The sequence below is a fragment of the Pezoporus occidentalis genome, unplaced genomic scaffold (genome assembly GCF_034315485.1).
Source record: "Pezoporus occidentalis ecotype Australia unplaced genomic scaffold, CSIRO_AGI_Poc_V1 ctg2231, whole genome shotgun sequence".
In the NCBI taxonomy this organism is placed as follows: Eukaryota; Metazoa; Chordata; class Aves; order Psittaciformes; family Psittacidae; genus Pezoporus; species Pezoporus occidentalis.
The window spans coordinates 1-6,266 of record NW_026914108.1 but is presented as its reverse complement, the minus strand read 5'-3'; the positions used below and the strand labels follow the sequence as shown (position 1 = coordinate 6,266).

The 6,266-nt window shown below is 52.3% G+C and overlaps 1 pseudogene; it reads right to left on the bottom strand.

The window, feature by feature from the left end:
- Window positions 1–358: 358 nt before the first annotated feature.
- Window positions 359–1,339, bottom strand: LOC134164744 (olfactory receptor 5J3-like; annotated as a pseudogene).
- Between the last annotated feature and the right edge of the window lie 4,927 nt (window positions 1,340–6,266).

Below are 6,266 nucleotides of genomic sequence, written 5' to 3'. Positions count from 1 at the left end.
AAAGTAAAGTGATGTTTTTCGGATGTACCTCCTCAAAACCCTTCATCCCCCTTTGAACTTGCCTCTGGATGAATGACTGTTTGAATCAGTGCACCTTCTAAAGCTAAACTGAAGAGGGAAATTCCTCATGGGCTTATTTTTGCCACCTCCTATGATATCACATCTATTTTCCCCAAAACAAAAACCCCAAGAGATGACAAGAGAATATTTATCAGAGATGCTTAACATCACCGAGCCTCTGCAGAGTTTAAAGCATGGTTAGAATGTGCTGTACCTGCTCCTGTAAAGACATTCAGTTCCTTCCTCCTCCAGACAGCTGACACAAAATGAGTTAAAAAGGGAAAGATTAAGAGTTCTATCAACCAGCTGGGACCGGGTTGGTCAATGAGCAGCTCGCAATGAGGTTATTTGCTGCTGCTTTTCTAAGGGCATCTTTAACATCCTTGTTCCTCAAGCTGTAGATCAGAGGGTTGAGCATAGGGACAAGGAGGGTGTAAAACACAGCAGTGACTTTCTCTGTCTCCAGGGAGTACTTGGAAGCTGATTGCATGTGGCTGAGCCCAGCAGGGACGTAGAACAAGGTAACGGTCAGGAGGTGGGAGGCACAAGTAGAGAAGGCTTTGTGCCTTCCTTCAGCAGACCTAATCCTCAGGATGGACAAGAGGATGTATACATAGGAGGTGATGATGAGGACCAGCACAGACATGGAAATGCTCCCATGAAGAATTACAAGCAAAAGCTCATTGAGGTGGCTGTTGGAGCAGGAGAGCTTCAGCAAAGGGTTAGTGTCACAGAAGTAATGGTTGATGGTGTTTGGACCACAGAAAGGCAACAGCAGCAAGCAACAGGTTTGGATTAGGGAGTTCAAAATCCCCCCCATGTATGATGCAGCCACCAGCTGAACACAGACCCCTGGGGCATGGAAACCGTGTAGAGCAGTGGGTTGCAGATGGCTACATAGCAGTCATAAGCCATCACAGCCAGCAAGAACACCTCTGTGGTCACAAACATGAGGAAGAAGAAATGCTGCAGGAAGCAGGCAGGGTAAGAGATGGTTTTGTTTTCCACCAAGAAGGCAAGAAGCAGCTTTGGAGCAAAGACAGAGGAGTAGCAAAGATCAACAACAGAGAGATTGCAGAGGAAGAAGTACATGGGGGTGTGCAGCCTGGGCCTTGTCTTGATCACTGCCATCAGCCCAAGGTTGCCCATGAGAGTGATGAGATAAATCATGAAGAAGATTACAGAGAGGAGTCTGCATCTTGGGCTCCCTTGTCAGGCCGAGGAGGATGAAGTGGGTCACTGCGGTGTGGTTGCCTTCAGCCCTGTTACTGTATTGCATGGCAGCATCCCTGTGGGAAGGAGGAAAGATGGAGTGAAATAGGGAAGAGCAATGCCATGTGGCTTGCATGTACTCTGTTAGGCTGGACATTAAAACAATAAAGATTTGATAGTTGAGGCAACATCTAACTGTGGTTCTTGGTGAATCTTCACAGGCAGAGAAACACATCCCAAAACCCTTCAGAAATCCCTTAATCATGAGGCTAAATCAGACCTTTTCTTTTAAAAACCCAAACCCGTTCTTTGAAAACTGGGGAAGAAGTGAAGAACTTGCAAACTTGTCATCACATTTCATTAGGGAGGCAGAAAAAGGGACTGTACATTCCATTTGCTCCATGAGAAAGACTGAAAACATCTGAGTGTGATGCCCCAGGAGCCCTGAATCCATCACCCCAGCTCTGGTACAGCATTGCTGGATCCCCAGCTGCCCACAACAACTCACTGAGTGAGATACTCGAGTCTCAGGAGGTTTCCCTGGCAGCCTGGGGCAGAAAGTCCTGTCCTAGACAGCAAAAATAGGCTGAGCTGGCACATTGCTGTCAGTAGAATCGTAGAACAGTTAAGGAGGAGCCACAGCCGGCACGCTTCAGAGAGAGGAGAGCGCAGAGACATCGCGATTCCCGACATCTCCCGATCCCCGAAGCCACAGCAACCCTTGCGAGAGAGAGGCTGACGTGGCGGGGGGCGTTCCCACGGTGACGGCGGGAGATTTAAAAGCGGCTTAAAGTCGCTACTAGCATTCAGTCAGCTGATCGGAGCTAGCCTAGCTAGAGCCACAGCCGGCACGCTTCAGCGACCGCGAGGGTCAACGGAGATTAGGAAAATCAGAGAGGAGAGCGCAGAGACATCGCGATTCCCGACATCTCCCGATCCCCGAAGCCACAGCAGCCCTTGCGAGAGAGAGGCTGACGTGGCGGGGGGCGTTCCCACGGTGACGGCGGGAGATTTAAAAGCGGCTTAAACTCGCTACTAGCATTCAGTCAGCTGATCGGAGCTAGCCTAGCTAGAGCCACAGCCGGCACGCTTCAGCGACCGCAAGGGTCAACGGAGATTAGGAAAATCAGAGAGGAGAGCGCAGAGACATCGCGATTCCCGACATCTCCCGATCCCCGAAGCCACAGCAGCCCTTGCGAGAGAGAGGCTGACGTGGCGGGGGCGTTCCCACGGTGACGGCGACCACTCCCTACTGCTTGCCTTGAAAAAGCCTTTGAGAGGGCAGTGACCGGTCGCTGCCCACCGGGTGCAGGGAGGAACACACAGGTCGTGTTGCTGGTGTCCCAGACTGCAGACCAATATGGTTGTCTCCAGAAAGAGAGCTTGCAGTAAGACGACTACAGCAACTCAGACGGAGACCCCGTCCCAAACCGTGGCTGTTCAGGTCTCTGGGTGCAGGGAGTGCCAGAGCCTGCTGCTGCCGGGGGAGGGGACAGCATTCCACCTGCGTGAGGTGTGAGCAGGTAGAAGATCTGCTTAGCCTGGTGGCAAGACTTAAGGAGGAGGTCGAGACGCTGAGGACCATCAGGGAGTGTGAAAGGGAGATCGACTGGTGGAGTAACTCCCTGGCGTGCCGGTCGGAACGGTTCCAGGGAGAGACCCCCCAAAAGGGGAAGGACCCCCTGCCTTCTCAGGCAGAGGGGGATGGCCCGAGACAGCCCCTGCCCTGTAGCTGCAGCGCAGAGGTAGGTGACCAAAAAGACGACGAGGGTTGGAAGCGAGTTCCGGTTCGACGTCGGGGGAAACCCTCCCCCCTTCCTGCCCTGCTTCCCCAGGTGTCCGTCCGTAATAGGTTCGAGGCCCTGGATCTTGAAGGAGAGGTAAGTGAGAATGTGGGGCAAGGCCAGCCCACAAGGCCACATAGGAAAAGGGGGTCGACTTTGCACCTCAAGACTGCCTCTGTTAAGAAAGAAAGAAGGGTCATTGTAGTAGGGGATTCCCTTCTGAGAGGAGCAGAGGGCCCGATATGCAGAGTTGACCCTCATCATAGGGAAGTGTGTAGTCTGCCTGGAGCCCGGATCAGGGATATCACCAGGGCGCTCCCCAACCTGGTGCACCCGACAGACTACTACCCGCTGCTGGTCTTCCAGACAGGTGGGGAGGAAGCTGCTTCCCGCAGTCTGAGGGGGATGAAGAAAGACTACAGGGCCTTGGGGAGGATGGTGAAAGAGTCTGGGGCTCAAGTGATCTTCTCCGCACTCCTTCCATCTTCCACTGATGATGTGGGAAGGAATGGGAAGATTCAGTTCATGAACAATTGGCTACGAGACTGGTGCTACAGGCAGGGCTTTGGATTCTTTGATAATGGCTGGTTTTATAGGGCACCAGTCTGGACAATGTCAAGTGAGAAAGGTTTGTCTCACAGAGGCAAAAGGATACTGGGGCACGAATTAGCAGGGCTCATTTGGAGAGCTTTAAACTAGATTCGAAGGGGGATGGGGTTGTTGCTGGGCTTGCCCCAGTGGGGCAGCGCTCCAGAATTAATGAAGACTGGGAGGCCTCCTATAATCCTCGGGTGAAATCGGTGTGCTCAGCTCGCTCCCTGAAATGTCTGTACACCAATGCGCGCAGCATGGGAAATAAACAGGAGGAGTTGGAAACCTGTGTTAAGTCAGGAGACTATGATCTGGTGGCAATTACAGAGACTTGGTAGGACAGCTCACATGACTGGAATATAGTCATGGAGGGCTATGTCCTTTTTAGGAAAGACAGGCCAGCCAGGAGGGGTGGTGGGGTTGCTCTTTATGTGCGGGAGGAACTACAATGCACCGAGTTCTGTCTGGGGACAGATGATGAGCGAGTTGAGAGTCTGTGGGTGAGAATTAAGGGGCAGGCTGGCAGGGGGGATACTGTTGTAGGTGTCTGTTACAGACCACCAGATCAGGGTGAGGAAGTTGACGAGGCCTTCTACAGGCAGCTGAGAGAGGCCTCACAGTCACAGGCCGTGGTCGTCATGGGGGATTTTAACTTCCCTGATGTTTGCTGGAAGGACCACTCGGCAACCCAGCCGCAGTCCAGGAGGTTCCTCCAGTGTGTGGATGATAACTTCCTCCTGCAAATGGTGGATGAGCCGACCAGGAGAGGAGCGCTGCTGGATCTCATCCTCACTAACAAGGAGGGTCTGGTTGAAGCAGTAAGGGTAGAGGGCTGCCTTGGTTGCAGCGACCACGAGATGGTGAAGTTCAGGATCTTGTGTGGTAGGACTAGTAGAATACCAAGTAGAATTGCAACCCTGGACTTTAGCAGGGCAAACTTTGGCCTTTTCAAGCAATTGCTAGGGGAAATCCCATGGGCAAGGCTGCTTGAAGGAAAAGGGGCCCAAGATAGTTGGTTGACATTCAAGGACTGCTTTTTCCGTGCTCAAGATCGGAGCATCCCGACACGTAGGAAGTCAAGGAAGAGGGCCAAGAGACCTGTGTGGCTAAATAGGGAATTGCTGGGTATGCTCAAGTGGAAGAGGAGAGTTTACAGGTCATGGAAGGAGGGGCTGGCCACTTGGGAGGAATATAAGGCTGCTGCTAGGGGATGTAGGAAGGCAGCTAGGAGGACTAAGGCTTCCTTAGAATTAAACCTGGCAAGAAGGGTCAAGGACAGCAAAAAGAGCTTTTTCAAGTACATGGCAGACAAAACTAACACCAGAGGCAATGTAGGCCCACTGATGAACGGGATGGGTGCCCTCGTGACAGAAGATGCAGAGATGGCAGAGTTACTGAATGCCTTCTTTGTCTCTGTCTACTCTGCTGCAGGCAGTCCTGAAGAGCCCTATACCCCTGAGACCTTAGATGAAGTCAGGTCGACGGAGCGACTTGCCTTAGTCGATGAGGAATGGGTTAGAGATCAGTTGAGCAATCTGGACGTCCATAAATCCATGGGTCCAGATGGGATGCACCCGCGGGTGCTGAGGGAACTGGCGGAAGTCATTGCTAGACCACTCTCCATCATCTTTACCAAGTCCTGGGAAACGGGAGAGGTGCCTGAGGACTGGAGGAAGGCAAATGTCACTCCAGTCTTCAAAAAGGGCAAGAAGGAGGACCCGGGTAACTATAGACCGGTCAGCCTCACCTCCATCCCTGGGAAAGTGATGGAACACCTTGTCCTTGGTGCCATCTTAAAGCATATCAAGGATAAGAGGGTTATGAGGGGCAGTCAACATGGCTTCACCAGGGGGAAATCATGTTTGACCAATCTCTTAGCCTTTTATGAGGAAATAACACGGTGGATGGATGATGGCAGAGCGGTGGATGTGGTCTACCTTGACTTCAGCAAAGCCTTTGACACAGTCTCCCACAGCATCCTCACGGCTAAATTGAGGAAGTGTGGACTGGATGATCAGGTAGTGAGGTGGACTGCGAACTGGCTGAAGGAGAGAAGCCAGAGAGTTGTAGTCTATGGGGCTGAGTCTAGTTGGAGGCCTGTAACTAGTGGAGTGCCTCAAGGGTCAGTACTGGGACCGGTATTATTTAATATATTCATCAATGATTTAGATGAGGGAATTGAGTGTACTATCAGCAAGTTTGCTGATGACACTAAGCTGGGAGGAGTGGCTGACACGCCAGAAGGCTGTGCTGCCATCCAGCGAGACCTGGACAGGCTGGAGAGTTGGGCAGGGAATAACGGGATGAAATATAACAAGGGAAAGTGTAGAGTCCTGCATCTGGGCAGGAACAACCCCAGGTTCCAGTATAGGTTGGGGAACGACCTGCTAGAGAGCAGTGTAGGGGAGAGGGACCTGGGGGTCCTAGTGGACGACAGGATGACCATGAGCCAACACTGTGCCCTTGTGGCTAAGAAGGCCAATGGCATCCTGGGATGTATTAGAAGGGCGGTGGTTAGTAGGTCGAGAGAGGTCCTCCTTCCCCTCTACTCTGCCCTGGTGAGACCCCATCTGGAATATTGTGTCCAGTTCTGGGCCCCTCAGTTCAAGAAGCACAGGG